This window comes from Pseudophryne corroboree, chromosome 1 (assembly GCF_028390025.1).
Source record: "Pseudophryne corroboree isolate aPseCor3 chromosome 1, aPseCor3.hap2, whole genome shotgun sequence".
Classification (NCBI taxonomy): domain Eukaryota; kingdom Metazoa; phylum Chordata; class Amphibia; order Anura; family Myobatrachidae; genus Pseudophryne; species Pseudophryne corroboree.
Window position 1 is genome coordinate 459871344 of NC_086444.1, and position 19486 is coordinate 459890829.

The following is a 19486-nucleotide window of genomic DNA, read 5'->3' on the forward strand; positions in this document are numbered from 1 at the left end:
GGCGCAATGCGCACGCGCGACGTACTTTCACAACGGCAGATGTAGTTTAATACAAGGTCTAGCGAAGCTTTTCAGTCGCTCTGCTGACCGCAGAGTGATTGACATGAAGTGGGCGTTTCTGGGTGTCAACTGACCGTTTTCAGGGAGTGTTCGAAAAAACGCAGGCGTGCCAGGAAAAACGCAGGCGTGGCTGGGCGAATGCAGGGCGTGTTCGTGATGTCAAAACAGGAACTGAACAGTCTGAAGTGATCGCAAGCGCTGAGTAGGTCTGAAGCTACTCTAAAACTGCACAATATTTTTTTGTAGCCGCTCTGCTATCCTTTCATTCACACTTCTGCTAAGCTAATATACACTCCCAGTGGAAGGCGGCATAGCGTTTGCACGGCTGCTAAAAACAGCTAGCGAGCGAACTATCCCCTATGAGTCTGATTCAGAGATGGACGAAAATGCATGTATTTCCATCTGATCTCCAGGAGTAGTCTCAGTAGAAGTCTCAGTAGAAGAGACGGCTCCTGCCTGTAGCTGCGAGCCCAGTACTGTGACTGATGTCGCAACCTGGGATCTGATGGTCATGATGTTCCATGCAGATAGCCAGCTGAGAAAGCTACACAAGAAATCTGTGTGAAGATCCCTGACTCTCAGCTCCCAGCCTCCCCACGTCCCCTCCTAATCTCCTCAACGCTGCTGCTGTCAATCAGGCAGTGGCAGAGGAGAAGTGCAGGAAGATCACAGAATGGACCATGCGCAGCTGCAGATTCACGATAATCGGGAATCTGTGTGCTGCAGCAGACCTCCGGTCAGGTCTGAGTTAGGCCCTATATCTAGCCTCCTAGTTTCTGTCCAAACATCTATAACCTCGTTCCTGACAACAACCCTACTCCGGTTCTAAAGACAAACACAGATGTGACAGTATCCTTTAAAGAGAGCGCATATAATTAACAATTGAATTTTTTTTACTGTTTAATATTATATGTATCAAAGTATCAATATAAAAAAAATCCTTGGTGAGGAAGCAATACAAACAATGCTAGGTGAATCATCGCGCCCTACGGGCGCTCTTCACACCGTCGTAAGGGGCTATGCCCCCTTAACCCTTGCAATGCATACCCTTGTGGCATGCAATATTTGTATTATATGGAGTATTACCTCCAATCATAATTGTGTGAGTGGTTAAATATTGCACGGACAAAGGGCATGCGATGGTTAAGGGGTCAAAGCCCCTTGCAACGGCGTGAACAGCGCACGCAGGGCCTGATGAATCACCTAGTAGGTGCTGTGGTTGGGGGAGTGGCGGGTGCGGGAGAGACGCGAATGGGGGAGGGGGTCCAGTTGTGTCGTGGGTGGGGGAGGGGTGGTGGCGCGGGTGGCGGTGATTAGGGAGGCCAATCCCGGGATCGGCGGGATCCCGGGATTTGGGCCCAAAAATGCCGGGATTTGAATCCCGGGATTGGAGCATCCAATCCCGGGATTCACGGGATTGCACTGCGCATGTGCGAGAGGGAGTGTGTGTAAGTAGTAATACTACTTACACTTAGGCGGGCGGCAGCCATAGACGAACAAATGTGGCGCCGGCCGCCAGCCAATCAGGGAAGCTGCCGCGGCAGCCAATCAGGAGCGACTGCTACGGCCGCTTCCCTGATTGGCTGCTGGTCGGCCAGCTCAGGTTGGCTGGCGGCCGGCGCTTCATTTGAAATGCCGGCGCGTTCAGTGTGTCCATGGCTGGCGCCCACCTAATAGTAAGTGTTATTACTTACACCCAGCCTCCCTCCCGCGCCGCTACCAACCCTCCCTGCTACCTACTGTACACCCTCCCGCCCAGCTACCTACACCCTCCCGCCCAGCTACCTACAACCTCCGCACCGCTACCTACACCCTCCAGCCCAGCTACCTACAAACTCCGCACCGCTAACTACACCCTCCCGCCCAGCTACCTACACCCTCCGCACCACTACCTACACTCTCCCGCCCAGCTACCTACACCCTCCTTCACTGCTACCTACAACCTCCCTCCCTTCCCCGCCGCTACCTAAACCCTCCCGCACCGCTACCTACCCTCCAGCGCTGCTCCCTACACCCTTCTGCACTGATCCCTACTGCAATCCCGGGATCCCGGGAATCCCGGGATTGATCGTTTTTCAATCCCGAATCCCGGGATTGAAAAAACGGCCCGGGATTGGCCTCCCTAGCGGTGATGCTTTTGTACTTGAAGAGTACCTCTCAGCCAGTGCAGCTCCTTTGGCTGGTCGGGAGTTACTGGTCGCTGCCCTGGTCGCAGCGGCTGCATGTGATTTCACGCAGCCGCTGCAGGCCGCCCCCTCATGGTCTGACCACGCCTGCGTTGGGCGGACCGTGCCCCCAAAACAGCGGCCAAACGCCGCCGTGCCACCCCCTCCCACCCAGCGACCTCCTCTGCCTGAGGCAGAGGTGATTGCTAGGCAATGACAGCCGTCGGTGGCATGCGCAGTTCTGACCTGATCGCTGCACTGCGATGAACTGCAGCGAGCGATCAGGTCAGAATGACCCCCATAGGAAGCTGCAGGGGAGGGGGTGCTGCTGGGGTGCTGCGAATGGGGAAGGGGGTCCGTGGGTGGTGGGGGGAGGGGCGGGTGCGGGTGAGCCACGGGTGGTGTAGGGGGTCCTGAGGTGCAACATGTGGGGGATTGGCAGGTGTGGGGGGGAGGCGGATGGTGGAGGGGGTCCGGAAGGGCTGCGGGTGGGGAAGGACTGGGTAGGCTGCGGTTGGGGGAGGGGCAGGTGCAGGTGTGAGGTGGATGGGGGAGTGGTTCTGGAGGCACTGCAGGTGGGGAAGGGGCAGGTGCGTGTGTGCTGCGGGTGGTGTAGGGGGGTCGGAGGTGTGGGGTGTGGGGGAGGGGTGGGGGTTTTGCGGTTGGTGGAGGGGCAGGTGCGGTGGTGTGGCAGATGGGGGAGGGGTCCAAAGGTGCTGCTGGTGGGGGAGGCATGGGGGTGCCGTGGGTGCGGTGGATGGGGGAGGGGTGTGGAGGCGTAGTTGGTGGGTATGCTGTAACAGCTCGCAGGCATACTGCTAATCTCTCTCCATATGATCCTCTAAGCAGCAGCAGCATCTCCCGCACACATGCCATGTGTCACTATAAGCAACAGGGGAGAGGGAGTGAGAGTGTGGCAGACTAAGAGCTGCCTATTGGCCTCACATAACCGTGGCTGCACAGGGGTGAGATTGTTCCCTGCTGGACTGGACGTTGGGCGGAAGACTGGGGCCAATGCGTCGGGAGGTGGACATGTGGGAAGTGAGCTTCTGGGAGACGGAGCGGGGGGGTCTGAGTTGGGGTTGGTGGCGGCGGTGCAGGAGCAGTGACAGTGACAAGTGCAGGGTGCTCCCCCGGAGGCTCCCAGAGAGGCTGGAGTGGGGATCCGGGCATCCGTGGTGGCCGCAGCAGCGACGGCGGGAGGTGGCCTCATCCTCCGCAGCATGGCATCCTGTGTCCGGCCTCAGACGGCCGCCCTCCTAACCCCAGCACAGGATCCGGGACCCACAAGGAGGAGGAGGACGCATCCGGCGGGGAAGATGGCGGAGAGGTATTGTTATGCACACCAGTGCCAGCAGGAATGTACTGGTGTCTGAACGGAGAGGGATGCAACACAAATGAACTCACAGACAGACTGAGGAATATGACATTACATACACAGAAGGTGATAGGGTAACAAAATAAACACAAAGTGAACAGAGAAGCCCAAAGGCTAAGAAACTGGGTGTCTCCCTAGTATTAGGAATGCTCAGATGGAAAGAAGCGAGATGTTGTGATTTAATACGTAGAGAACCCGAAATGCTGTTGCTAAGGGCAACAGCAAAACCCTAAAGGGTTACCAACGGGTGTGGCAGTAAACTCCTTGGTCAGAGATGGAATAATAGACACAAGGAGAGTCTCCACAATCCTAATCTTCACTTGCAGTGCACTGGTTCAGTTTACTGCCACTAAACTGACACCTGAACACCTTGCACAGTGAGAAAGGATTTTGGCAGGCAAGTCTGAGAATACAGCCGCAAACTTGCTAGGTTCACAGAGTAGCAAAAGAACCCCAGCAGGTTAAACGACTGACTCCAGTCTTACTGCTAGGTCTGGATTGGCAGAGTGTAATACCAAATCCCAAGGCCTATTTGCAGTAAGCAACAAACAAATACAAAGTTTACACAGTACTAGCTAGCTTTCAGGAACTGACTAACCAACAAAGATTCAGCAGCATCTGCCTAACCTGAGAAGAGGGTTTATATAGCAGGTGCTGTCCACGCCCCACTCAGACCTCACAGACTGTGAGCACAAAAACCAGCACCGGATCCCCTGCCGTGCACAGAGCCTGTAACCACTGCACAGCAAAAGACCCGAACCGGAGTATCAGCTACGCTCAGGTTACTCCGCTAGCACTTGTCTCCCGGTTGCCATGACGACGTGGCAGCACAGAGCAGGAGACCCTAACAGTACCCCCCCTCTGACGAGGGGTCAAAGAACCCCTACCACCGGGTTTATCGGGGAACTGCGAGAAGAAAGAGCGTAACAGTCTGGGGGCATGAAGATCACAACTGCGCACCCACGACCGCTCCTCCGGGCCATACCCCTTCCAGTGCACCAAAAATGACAGCCGACCCCGAACCATCTTGGAGTCAAGAATCCTTTCAACAACAAACTCCCTCTGGCCACGTATCAGAAGAGGGGAAGGTCTTCCACTGGAAGAAGGATTACTAATCGCCCGTTTTAAAAGGGAAAAATGAAATGTTTTATTGATACCCAAAGAACGGGGTAGATCTAACTGAAATGCCACCGGATTGATAACCCTAGTGATCTTATAAGGACCGATGAACCGGGGGCCTAACTTATGAGATGGCTGTCTCAACTTCAAATGCTTGGTAGACAACCAGACGAAGTCTCCTAATTTGAAGCTGCAGGGTCTCTTCCGCTTATCAAAAACCCTTTTGGTCACTAATGACACAGACACAAGGGCTTTCTTCACTTTCCTCCAAATACCTCTAAGGACCGAAACCACAGAGGAACCACCAGGCGTGGAGTCCAGGGGGTCAAAAGAATTGGCCTTAGGATGATGCCCATACACACAAAGGAAGGGAGAGATCCCTGTAGCAGAGTGAGCCGCGTTGTTATAGGCAAACTCCGCCATGGACAGATGAGCAACCCAGTCAGTCTGACACTTGGAGACATAACACCTGAGGAACTGCTCCAAGGATTGGTTCACCCTTTCAGTCTGCCCATTAGACTGCGGATGGTAGCCTGACGACAAACTGACAGAAATCTGGAGATCCGAACAAAATGCCCTCCAGAATTTGGCCACAAACTGAGATCCGCGGTCAGAGACCACATCAAGTGGCAAACCGTGGAGGCGCACAACATGCAGCATAAATAATTCAGACAGGCGTCTGGCCGATGGCAGCCCAACCAATGGAACGAAGTGCGCCATCTTCGAAAACCTGTCAACGACAACCCAGATGGCTGTCATCCCCGAGGATTTGGGCAAGTCCACCACAAAATCCATTGAAATGTGGGTCCATGGCTTAGATGGAATAGAGAGTGGATGTAATGGGCCAACAGGAACCCCTCTAGGAGTCTTATTTCGGGCACAGATGTCACATGCCCGAACCCACTGATCCACATCCCTAGCCACCGAGGGCCACCACACCGCCCTAGATAGCAACTCCCGAGTTCTGGCAATACCCGGGTGACCTGCCGACTTCTTGGCATGGAATTCCAGGAACACTCGCTGTCTTAACCTAGGAGGCACAAACAAAAGACCTACCGGAAGGTCTGGAGGAGCCTGCTCCTGTGCTCTAAGGACTAATGACAAGAGGTCCTGGGTAATGCCCACTTTAATACATGATGGGGACACAATGGGCAATGGCTCCTCGGTGGTCTCCTGGATTGGAGCAAAACTCCGCGAGAGTGCATCAGCCTTGATGTTTTTTGACCCAGGGCGATATGTTATCAAAAAATTAAAGCGAGCAAAAAACAAAGCCCATCGTGCCTGCCTGGCATTGAGGCGCTTCGCTGACTCTAAATATGCCAAATTCTTATGGTCGGTGAGAATTGAGACCACAAACTTAGCCCCCTCAAGCCAGTGTCTCCACTCCTCGAGTACATCCTTAATAGCCAACAATTCCCGGTTACCCACGTCATAATTCATCTCGGCAGGTGAAAATTTACGGGAAAAGTAAGCACAGGGATGAAGGCGATTATCAGACACCCCCATCAGAGAGAGCACTGCCCCAATACCCATCTCAGAGGCATCCACCTCCACCACAAAAGGACGCTCTGGATCTGGGTGTCGCAGCACCTTGGCCGAGACAAATGCCCTTTTGAGACGGGCAAAAGCCGCTTTGGCCTCACAAGACCAGTGAGCAACATCCGCCCCTTTCTTAGTGAGTGCCACCAAGGGCGCCACTATAGACGAAAATCCAGCGATAAATCGTCTATAAAAATTTGCAAAGCCCAGAAAACGCTGAAGCGCCTTCAAACTAGTGGGCTGCACCCAATCCAGGACTGCCTGTACCTTGGAACCCTCCATTTGGAAACCTTCTGGAGAGATAATATATCCTAGAAATGCGATTTGCTGAACTTCAAATTCGCACTTCTCCAGCTTCGCCCCAAGCCGGTGGTCTCTGAGTTTCTGGAGGACTAAGCGTACATGCTTCCGATGTTCCTCCAGGGAATGGGAGAAGATTAGGATGTCATCTAAGTATACAACTAAGAATCTATCCAAATATTCCCTGAGCACATCGTTCATGAAGTCCTGGAAGACTGCCGGGGCATTACAGAGCCCAAAAGGCATCACCAAATATTCATAGTGCCCTGAGTGGGTATTAAAGGCAGTCTTCCATTCATCCCCCTCTCTTATTCGGATTAGATTGTACGCACCGCGTAGGTCAATCTTAGAAAAAATGGTGGCCGTACGAAGCTGGTCAAACAAGACCGAAATGAGAGGTAGTGGGTATGAGTTTTTAATCGTGATACGGTTCAATTCCCTGAAGTCGATGCAGGGTCGCAACGAACCGTCCTTTTTACCCACGAAGAAGAACCCCGACCCAACTGGAGACTGTGAAGGTCTGATAAATCCCTTAGCCAAGTTCTCCTGAATGTACTCTGCCATAGCCTGAGTCTCAGGACGTGACAGGGAGTACAACCTGCTTTTGGGAATCTTAGCATTCGGCAACAAATTAATGGCACAGTCATAGGGGCGATGGGGAGGTAGTACCTCTGCAACTCTTTTGGAGAACACGTCTGCAAAATCTGCATAACATCCTGGCAATCCTGGCAAACTTAGCTGCGAAAGCCTGACTGGAAGGCTCAAGCAACTCCTGAAACAATCAGTACCCCAACTAAGAATCTCCCAGAGACCCAGTCAAATTGAGGATTGTGGGCCCTTAACCAGGGTAACCCCAACACCAATGGGGCAAAAGTACAGACAGTCACATAAAAGGACAATTTTTCAGAGTGTGTGGCTCCAATAAACAAAGAAATCCGGCTAGTGCAAGAGGTAATTTTACCCTGGGATAATGGTTCCCCGTTTAACCCACAAATCTCAATTTCCGATGCCAAGGGTACTAAAGGGAACAGAGTGTTTCAGGGCGAATTGGCGGTCCATAAAAACCCCGTCGGCCCCACTGTCCACAAAGGCCTCAGTCTTGACAGTTTGACCGAGGATCTTCAAGGTCACCGGAATGATAAAAGTCTTCTTGGGAAATTCTGACTTCTGGCCTGACAGGATATTTCCCATCACCCTCAGGCCCTGAAGTTTTCCGGCTTTTCTGGGCATGATACTACCACATGACCTTTATTCCCACAGTACAAACATAACCCCTGCTGTCTCCTTCGCGTCTTCTCACGCGAGGAGAGGCGGGTAGCCCCAATCTGCATAGGCTCCTCGGAAAATTCCTCAGAGTTTGAGGTTCCCTTGGGAAAGAAGGAAATCTCGGTCTCCCTTTCAAGCCTGCGCTCTCTCAGCCGTCTATCCACCCGAATGGATAACTGCATGAGCTGATCCAAGCTATCAGGCAAGGGATATTGTACCAGTTGGTCTTTTAACTGGTTAGAAAGACCTCTTCGGTACTGGTGTCTCAGGGCTGGGTCATTCCACTGGGTATCATGGGCCAACCTCCGAAACTCCGTACAATAAACCTCAACTGGCCTTCGCCCTTGCTTAAGGATCGAAATCTGAGCCTCGGCTGAGGCCGTCTTGTCAGGGTCATCATACAACATGCCCAGTGCCGTAAAAAAAAGCATCAACACTTTTAAGCGACGGACAGTCAGGCTGCAACCCATATGCCCAGACCTGTGGGTCTCCTTGTAGCAAGGAAATCACTATGCCCACCCGCTGAATCTCCGACCCAGAAGACTGAGGCCTAAGCTGGAAATATAGCTTGCAGCTCTCCTTGAAACAAAAGAACTGCGAGCGATCTCCAGAAAAACGATCCGGGAGATTTACTTTCGGCTCCTTAACCCCTGAAGGTACTGCTGCTGCGGGAGCTCCGCCAGCGGCCTGCGAGGTGTGCATTTTAATGGACAAATCATTAAATTGTCGAGTCAGGACCTGCACCTGATCGACCACCTGTTGCAAAGTATTTTGAGGGGTATGCTCCATATTTTCACAAAATTTCAACAGGAGTATTGGGCTGCTGAATATGTTATGCACACCAGTGCCAGCAGGAATGTACTGGTGTCTGAACGGAGAGGGATGCAACACAAATGAACTCACAGACAGACTGGGGAATATGACATTACATACACAGAAGGTGATAGGGTAACAAAATAAACACAAAGTGAACAGAGAAGCCCAAAGGCTAAGAAACTGGGTGTCTCACTAGTATTAGGAATGCTCAGATGGAAAGAAGCGAGATGTTGTGATTTAATACGTAGAGAACCCGAAATGCTGTTGCTAAGGGCTACCAACGGGTGTGGCAGTAAACTCCTTGGTCAGAGATGGAATAATAGACACAAGGAGAGTCTCCACAATCCTAATCTTCACTTGCAGTGCACTGGTTCAGCTTACTGCCACTAAACTGACACCTGAACACCTTGCACAGTGAGAAAGGATTTTGGCAGGCAAGTCTGAGAATACAGCCGCAAACTTGCTAGGTTCACAGAGTAGCAAAAGAACCCCAGCAGGTTAAACGACTGACTCCAGTCTTACTGCTAGGTCTGGATTGGCAGAGTGTAATACCAAATCCCAAGGCCTATTTGCAGTAAGCAACAAACAAATACAAAGTTTACACAGTACTAGCTAGCTTTCAGGAACTGACTAACCAACAAAGATTCAGCAGCATCTGCCTAACCTGAGAAGAGGGTTTATATAGCAGGTGCTGTCCACGCCCCACTCAGACCTCACAGACTGTGAGCACAAAAACCAGCACCGGATCCCCTGCCGTGCACAGAGCCTGTAACCACTGCACAGCAAAAGACCCGAACCGGAGTATCAGCTACGCTCAGGTTACTCCGCTAGCACTTGTCTCCCGGTTGCCATGACGACGTGGCAGCACAGAGCAGGAGACCCTAACAGGTATTTGGTCAGTTGCCAGTGAAAATGAAGTTGTAGATGTTGGCATGTCATGTTCCGCTGGATTATGATTCTGTCTCTTCTGAGTCTGACTGACTTTAGCCAGAAATGTGGTCTCTCCCCACTTTATTGGAAAACACTTTGTCAAACTTGGAATTTCCATTTCCACCTTTGCTGCTATATATTTCCACAAATCTGGTTGTGATGTTTAAACTTGTTTTTATATTCTGTTCTAGGCATTAATTTAAACCTACGGTCAAGTACAGCAGCACCCCTGGAACTATATGGCAGCGCCACTGGACTTATACAGCAGAAAGGCAGCACCCCTGGACTTATACAGAATAGGCAACACCAGGGCCGGATTAACAATGGGGCGGATGGAGCTGCAGCTCCAGGCCTACATTGAAAATAGGCCCACTGCATCCCAGGCATTGCAGCAAGTGGTGACAGAAAAAGGTTTTTCCTGTCAATACCAAAGCCCAGCTCATTCCCCTCCCACCGAACCAAACACCACCTGATTACCTGTGCCCCCAGCCAGCCGATAGAAGCCCCTCCTTTTTCAGATTCAGCCAGCCAAAGCACAGCTCCTGGACACAACCAAAGCCGCACCTCCAACATGCTTGTTAGAAGCTCCGACCCGTGTTGTCAGGAATGCCACCTCCCAGCTCCATGCGAAGCTCCGCCTCCTGCGTCAGCCAGAGCCCCGCCTCCCAGATTGCTTGAAGCTCCGCCTCCCGGGAATTCCGAAGCTCTGCCTCCCAGGCAGTCTGAAGCTCCATCTCCCGGACTGTCTGATGCCCCTCCTCCAGGACCCGTCTAAAGCTGCACCTGCATACTGTAAGAACTTCTGAAGCTTCTCTTTAACCAGCTGCTTCGGCAGCAGGGCTGGAGGTAGTGGGGACATAAGGCATAAGTGATAGAGCATTCAGGAGGTTTACAATGCAGCTGTTACTTACCACAGGGGTGGCAGATCTTCCTGTGTACATGCTGCACCCCCTGACCCCACTGCTGCTCCTCCCCCTGTCATCTGCTGCTCTTCTCCCCACCTAATGCTCTCTTCCTGGGTACCACTCAGAGAAGCACTGGGCTGGGTGGTGGGTGAGGATGTGTGCTATCACGTTTTCTCCTAAATGGCCTGGGACATCAGCTGTGGCTGCAGCTGTAAAGGGACGACCACATCATTCAAGCCACTGCACCTTAGGATATGTCCCACTTCACCATTTTAGTACCTGTCACACTTGTGGTACTGCTTCTGTTACCCTCTGTGCCTCCGCCTCCCTCCTCACTTGTTCCTCTGCCCCTTCTCCCTACCTGTGCTTCCGCTTCCATCTTTACTTGTGTCTCTGCCACCTAAACTAACGGTGTGTCAGCCCCTCTTGCCACCTGTGTCTTGTGCCTCTGCCTCGTTCCCCAATTCTATCATTGCCCCTTCACACCTGTGTCTCTGCCTCCATCTCCATATGTATCTCTGCCTTCTTCCCCACCTGTGTCTCTTCCTCCTTCACCACCTGTGCTTCTGCCTCCTTTTCCTCCTGTGTCTCTGCCCCCTTTCCACCTGTGGCTCTGCCTTCTCTCAATCTACTCTTCCGTCTACCTCTCCAAATATATCTCTGCCTCCCTCCACACCTGTGGCTCTGCCTTCTCTCAATCTACACTTCTGTCTACCTCTCCAAATATATCTCTGCCTCCATCCCCACCTGTGGCTCTGCCTTCTCTCAATCTACACTTCTGTCTACCTCTCCAAATATATCTCTACCCCCTCTCCACCTGTGGCTCTGCCTTCTCTCAATCTACACTTCTGTCTACCTCTCCAAATATATCTCTGCCTCCATCCCCACCTGTGGCTCTACCTTCTCTCAATCTACACTTCTGTCTACCTCTCCAAATATATCTCTGCCTCCATCTCCACCTATGGCTCTGCCTTCTCTCAATCTACACTTCCGTCTACCTCTCCAAATATATCTCTGCCCCCTCTCCACCTGTGGCTCTGCCTTCTCTCAATCTACACTTCCGTCTACCTCTCCAAATATATCTCTGCCTCCATCCCCACCTGTGGCTCTGCCTTCTCTCAATCTACACTTCTGTCTACCTCTCCAAATATATCTCTGCCTCCATCCCCACCTGTGGCTCTGCCTTCTCTCAATCTACACTTCCGTCTACCTCTCCAAATATATCTCTGCCCCCTCTCCACCTGTGGCTCTGCCTTCTCTCAATCTACACTTCCGTCTACCTCTCCAAATATATCTCTGCCTCCATCCCCACCTGTGGCTCTGCCTTCTCTCAAGCTACTCTTCCGTTTACCTCTCCAAATATATCTCGGCCTCCCTCCACACCTGTGGCTCTGCCTTCTCTCAATCTACTCTTCCGTCTACCTCTCCAAATATATCTCTGCCTCCCTCCACACCTGTGGCTCTGCCTTCTCTCAATCTACACTTCTGTCTACCTCTCCAAATATACCTCTGCCTCCCTCCACACCTGTGGCTCTGCCTTCTCTCAATCTACACTTCCGTCTACCTCTCCAAATATATCTCTGCCTCCCTCAACACCTGTGGCTCTGCCTTCTCTCAATCTACACTTCCATCTACCTCTCCTAATATATCTCTGCCTTCCTCCACACCTGTGGCTCTGCCTTCTCTCAATCTACACTTCCGTCTACCTCACCAAATATATCTCTGCCTCCCTCCACACCTGTGGCTCTGCTCCCTTCCCCACCTGTGTGTTTCTGCCTCTCTCGCCACCTGCACCTCTCACCAGCTGTGAACAAAAGAGGTTATTTCTGCAGCAGTGCCTGATGGAGCAAGCATAGCAGCATTTTCATCATGGAGACATCAGAGTGCCCTGACATGCAGGGGAGCCCTGCAGAGGATGGGAAGATCAGGTCAGTATGTGTTGGGGGAGGGGGGTATGTCCCACACACCCCAGTTTCTAGACTGATGCACTGTAGTGATGTAGTGAGTATGCCACCCCGAACAAAATTTCAATTTTGGCTGCAACCACCTTTCGCAGATAAGCAGGAGAACATGGAGAAATAACAAACAGTGGGGGTAATTCCAAGTTGATCGCAGCAGGAATTTTGTTAGCAGTTGGGCAAAACCATGTGCACTGCAGGGGGGGCAGATATAACATGTGCTAACAAAATTCCTGCTGCGATCAACTTGGAATTACCCCCAGTATGCACCTATAGAGTGCAATATAATTTAATAGAAAGTGCACAAAATGAAACAATGAACTTACTTGACCTACCAATTACCAAGAGTGCATGTTCATGCTGACAACAAAAGCTGTCATCTGTCCATCTGTAAAGCTGTAAGAAGATTGTTTGCTAACCAACTGTACAATGTTGTGTTTTAGACACATTTTTTATATCTATGTGACAGGTCAGTGGTATTGGGCAACAGTGATGAGTTAGGACTGATTTTGCTTTCTAAGGGGGGTATTTAGTAATGCTTGGCAAGAGATAAAATTGTCAGAGATAAAGTACTAACCAATCAGCTTCTAATTTGCTTTTACAGGCTGTGTCTGAAAAATGACAGGAGCTTATTGGTACTTTATCTCTCACAACTTTATCTCTTGCAAAGCTTTGATAAATACCACCCTAAATGTGATACGCAGATTACAGGTGCCCATAGGTGTGCCAGTGCATTCCACTGAAAGTCTGAGCAAGGAGGCCACCTGGTCCTGACATACACTTTCTACCATTTGGTTCTCTAAAAGCTCAGCCACAGCACACACATGAAGACCACGTTTTATGTTTTCCAAGTCAACTGTGCTCTCTAAGCTCAGCTATGTGAAAATTAAGTTCTTTCATTGTGCTTTTCATCATTTAATTTCCAAGCAGCTCAGGCTTTAAGGAATCTTGTTATCAAACATGAATGGGCTTATGTGTAGTGATCACTCCAGCTCTTATAGACATATAAAGCAATGCCGTCTTGGTCAAAATGCGTTATCCTGGGTTATATGTATCCTTTTGTAGATGTATTGCGGTGTCTAAGTTGGACAAGGGGTGTCTAATGGTGGGTACACACTAGGTGATGTGCTCTATGAGCAGCATCACCTAATGTGTTCCCTGCCGGGGCGGTCGGCGGCCGGGCCATGCATGCAGCTTTTGGATGGCAGTCAAAATTGAGCTGCATTTATGGCCGACAGCGAGGGTCGTTAATGATCCCCGGGATCGCTCGTTGTCGACGGCATGCACACTGGCTAATATAGTAAACGACATCGCTCAGGATGGGCAAAATGAGCAACATTGTTCACTATTATCGCCTAGTGTGTATGCACCTTAAGAGGAGCAAAACTCAGTTTAAATTAGCTGATTTACAAATGTTTTTATTAATGGTTCAATAAAAATATTTTTGTAAAGGATGTTTAATGTCAACACTTTATATTTGTAATACATTAATAAAAATTATATTTAAAAGACCAAGGGCGGGATGCATTAATAATCGCCGCGTTAATCATCTTTTATACGCCTGTACTCGCAGCGCAACTTTCTTCCTCTTTGCCTGTATGCAGAAGAACCCTCCCAGTCCTCAATCCCTCGCAATAACAGGCTGTCTCTGTGCTGTTCCAGCGTCCCCTGTAGCCTCCCAGAGTCCTGACATGCGCACTATTTCCGGACGCCGTCTATTCATGAGGAGGCGCCATTTCAGTCAGTGCTGCGTCTTGACCAGTGCCGGAATTGTGTCTGTGGTAGGTGTTAATGGTTTTGTTTTTTTAAATCTAAATTCAATCATAAATGCGTTTTTACACAGCTCTGCAATATTTCTGGAGTGTTGCCAAGTACTAACAACGGGGCTACGCGCTCCAAATCATCGAGGCTGATGGATTCATAATATATCTGTCCATTGTTATCTATATTACCTCTTAGCCCTCCCTGTTTGCTGGCGGTATATATATATATATATATATCATAACACTGGACAGATACATTAAGAATCCATCAGCATATATGTTTATTAGTAGTTCTGCAATGGCTGTTATGTGTAATAAGACATGAGCAAGGTTGGAATTTAACTAGTGCACCCTTTCCATAGTGTATTTTATTAACGCCCAATTAAAATGTCTAGTATTCACGGAACTTCCATTAAGGGGGGTATTAAATGCTTGTCGGATCCTTTCCGACGGAAAGTATCCGACAATGCAGTATTCAATGAGATGACGGATTTGGACGTTCCCGACAATGCTGTCGAAGTCGAAAATATTACATACACACCACATGCAAACACCAAACAGAGTGGCCTCTGTGCGTGCGCGTTTTCGACGTGCGTATGCATACACGCATGCTACGTACACTGGTTCAAGAGCCTTGCGTATTGGCGCGTGGTATAAGTAAATACGGTAGCATACGCATTCGCACAGAAAAGCCACAAAGTCATATTCAATATTCTATTTATATAGTGCATAATTTACACATAGTCTCCACACACTTTTCCAGCAAGTTACATATACTCAAAAGATAGAACAACAGAGTTATTCAGGGTTACAGGATGTGAGGGGATGGAGCAAGATTAGGACTAGTGATGTGCACCAGAAATTTTTCGAGTTTTGTGTTTGGATTCGGTTCCGCGGCCATGTTTTGGATTCGGACGCGTTTTGGCAAAACCTCCCTGAAATTTTTTTGTTGGATTCGGGTGTGTTTTGGATTCGGGTGTTTTTTTTACAAAAACCCCTCAAAAACAGCTTAAATCATAGAATTTGGGGGTCATTTTGATCCCATAGTATTATTAACCTCAATAACCATAATTTCCACTCATTTCCAGTCTATTCTGAACACCTCACACCTCACAATATTATTTTTAGTCCTAAAATTTGCACGAGGTTGCTGGATGGCTAAGCTAAGCGACCCAAGTGGCCGACACAAACACCTGGCCCATCTAGGAGTGGCACTGCAGTGTCAGACAGGATGGCAGATTTAAAAAATAGGCCCCAAACAGCACATGATGCAAAGAAAAAAAGAGGTGCAATGAGGTAGTTGTGTAACTAAGCTAAGCGACCCAAGTGGCCGACACAAACACCTGGCCCATCTAGGAGTGGGACTGCAGTGTCAGACAGGATGGCAGATTTAAAAAAATAGTCCCCAAACACCACATGATGCAAAGAAAAAAAGAGGTGCAATGAGGTAGCTGTGTGACTAAGCTAAGTGACCCAAGTGACCGACACAAACACCTGGCCCATCTAGGAGTGGCACTGCAGTGTCAGACAGGATGGCAGATTTAAAAAATAGTCCCCAAACAGCACATGATGCAAATAAAAAAAGAGGTGCAATGAGGTAGCTGTGTGACTAAGCTAAGTGACCCAAGTGGCCAACACAAACACCTGGCCCATCTAGGAGTGGCACTGCAGTGTCAGACAGGATGGCAGATTTAAAAAATAGTCCCCAAACAGCACATGATACAAAGAAAAAAAGAGGTGCAATGAGGTAGCTGTGTGACTAAGTTAAGCGACCCAAGTGGCCGACACAAACACCTGGCCCATCTAGGAGTGGCACTGCAGTGTCAGACAGGATGGCAGATTTAAAAAATAGTCCCCAAACAGCACATGATGCAAAGAAAAAAAGAGGTGCAATGAGGTAGCTGTGTGACTAAGCTAACCGACCCAAGTGGCCGACACAAACACCTGGCCCATCTAGGAGTGGCACTGCAGCGTCATACAGGATGGTAGATTTAAAAAATAGTCCACAAACAGCACATGATGCAAAGAAAAAAAGAGGTGCAATGAGGTTGCTGTGTGACTAAGCTAAGTGACCCAAGTGGCCGACACAAACACCTGGTCCATCTAGGAGTGGCACTGCAGTGTCAGACAGGATGGCAGATTTAAAAAATAGTCCCCATACAGCACATGATGCAAAGAAAAAAAGAGGTGCAATGAGGTAGCTGTGTGACTAAGCTAAGCGACCCAAGTGGCCGACACAAACACCTGTCCCATCTAGGAGTGGCACTGCAGTGTCAGACAGGATGGCAGATTTAAAAAATAGGCCCCAAACAGCACATGATGCAAAGAAAAAAAGAGGTGCAATGAGGTAGCTGTGTGACTAAGCTAAGCGACCCAAGTGGCAGACACAAACACCTGGCCCATCTAGGAGTGGCACTGCAGTGTCATACAGGATGGTAGATTTAAAAAAATAGTCCCCAAACAGCACATGATGCAAAGAAAAAAAGAGGTGCAATGAGGTAGCTGTGTGACTAAGCTAAGCGACCCAAGTGGCCGACACAAACACCTGGCCCATCTAGGAGTGGCACTGCAGTGTCAGACAGGATGGCAGATTTAAAAAATAGTCCCCAAACAGCACATGATGCAAAGAAAAAAAGAGGTGCAATGAGGTAGCTGGATGGCTAAGCTAAGCGACCCAAGTGGCCGACACAAACACCTGGCCCATCTAGGAGTGGCACTGCAGTTTTCTAGCGAGAGGATGAGTGCTTCCATCCTCATGTGAATCTGAACCACTAGCCATGAACATAGGCCAGGGCCTCAGCCGTTCCTTGCCACTCCGTGTCGTAAATAGCATATTGGCAAGTTTACGCTTCTCATCAGACGCTTTTAATTTTGATTTTTGGGTCATTTTACTGAACTTTTGTAGTATAGTTGACGACACAGAGGTAGAGCAGTGGACTACTGTACCGTACTGCTATATATATACTGGTGGTCAGCAAAATTCTGCACTGTCCTCCTACTATATACTGTGCACAACTAAAATGCAGCACAGGTATGGATGGATAGTATACTTGACGACACAGAGGTAGAGCAGTGGACTACTGTACCGTACTGCTATATATATACTGGTGGTCAGCAAAATTCTGCACTATCCTCCTACTATATACTGCGCACAACTAAAATGCAGCACAGGTATGGATGGATAGTACACTTGACGACACAGAGGTAGAGCTGTGGACTACTGTACCGTACTGCTATATATTATATACTGGTGGTCAGTAAAATTCTGCACTGTCCTCCTACTATATACTGCGCACAACTAAAATGCAGCACAGGTATGGATGGATAGTATACTTGACGACACAGAGGTAGGTAGAGCAGTGGACTACTGTACCGTACTGCTATATATATACTGGTGGTCAGCAAAATTCTGCACTGTCCTCCTACTATATATACTGCGCACAACTAAAATGCAGCACAGGTATGGATGGATAGTATACTTGACGACACAGAGGTAGGAAGGGCAGTGGACTACTGTACCGTACTGCTATATATATACTGGTGGTCAGCAAAATTCTGCACTGTCCTCCTACTATATATACTGCGCACAACTAAAATGCAGCACAGGTATGGATGGATAGTATACTTGACGACACAGAGGTAGGTAGAGCAGTGGACTACTGTACCGTACTTCTATATATATACTGGTGGTCAGCAAAATTCTGCACTGTCCTCCTACTATATATACTGCGCACAACTAAAATGCAGCACAGGTATGGATGGATAGTATACTTGATGACACAGAGGTAGGTAGAGCAGTGGCCTACTGTACCGTACTGCTATATATATACTGGTGGTCAGCAAAATTCTGCACTGTCCTCCTACTATATATACTGCGCACAACTAAAATGCAGCACAGATATGGATGGATAGTATACTTGATGACACAGAGGTAGGTAGAGCAGTGGCCTACTGTACCGTACTGCTATATATATATACTGGTGGTCAGCAAAATTCTGCACTGTCCTCCTACTATACATACTGCGCACAACTAAAATGCAGCACCGATATGGATGGATAGTATACTTGACGACACAGAGGTAGGTAGAGCAGTGGACTACTGTACCGTACTGCTATATATATACTGGTGGTCAGCAAAATTCTACACTGTCCTCCTACTATATACTACAATGCAGCACAGATATGGAGCGTTTTTCAGGCAGAGAACGTAGATATTTTCAGCACACTGAGCACAGATATTTGCAAGCACACTGAGCACAGATATTTGCAGCGCACTGAGCACAGATATTTGCAGCACAGTGAACACAGAAACTGAGAGAACGCTGCACGTCCTCTCGCTATCATCTCCAAAGCACGAGTGAAAATGGCGGCAATGCGCGGCTCCTTATATAGAATACTAATCTCGTGAGAATCCGACAGCGGGATGATGACGTTCGGGCGCGCTCGGGTTAACCGAGCAAGGCGGGAAGATCAGAGTCTGCCTCGGAACCGTGTAAAATGGGTGAAGTTCGGGGGGGTTTGGATCTCGAGGAACCGAACCCGCTCATCACTAGTTAGGACTAAATGTTTGGTATCCAGATGTGCAGTATTTTGAGAGCCACATTCCGGTCGCTATGTGCAGTTTATCGCATGTTTCTGCTCATAGATATACGCATAATTGTAATATTCATAAACTACTGTAAATACTGTACTCTTGATATTCTGCAGGAACCCAGTGGCGAACAGCTGCAAGTACACCTGAGCCAAGCATCGCCCAGTCATTTATACCAACCTATAGCCCCACATGTACTGTAAATGACCTGCCCCTTGACCTAGAGCTTACATTTCCCATTGTACTGTGTTTGGACACATTATATAGGTTGAATATCCCTTATCCAAAATGCTTGGTACCAGAAGTATTTTGGATATCGGATTCTTCCGTATTTTGGAATAATTGCATACCATAATGAGATATCATGGCGATTGGACCCAAGTCTAAGCACAGAATGCATTTATGTCTCATATACACCTTATACACACAGCCTGAAGGTCATTTTAGCCACTATTTTTAATAACTTTGTGCATTAAACAAAGTGTGTGTACATTCACACAATTAATTTATGTTTCATATACACCTTATATACACAGCCTGAAGGCCATTTAATACAATTTTTTTAATAACTTTGTGACTTAAACAAAGTTTGTGTATATTGAGCCATCAGAAAACAAAGGTTTCTCTATCTCACTCTCACTCCAAAAATTCTGTATTTCGGAATATTTCGGAATATTTGGATATGGGATACTCAAC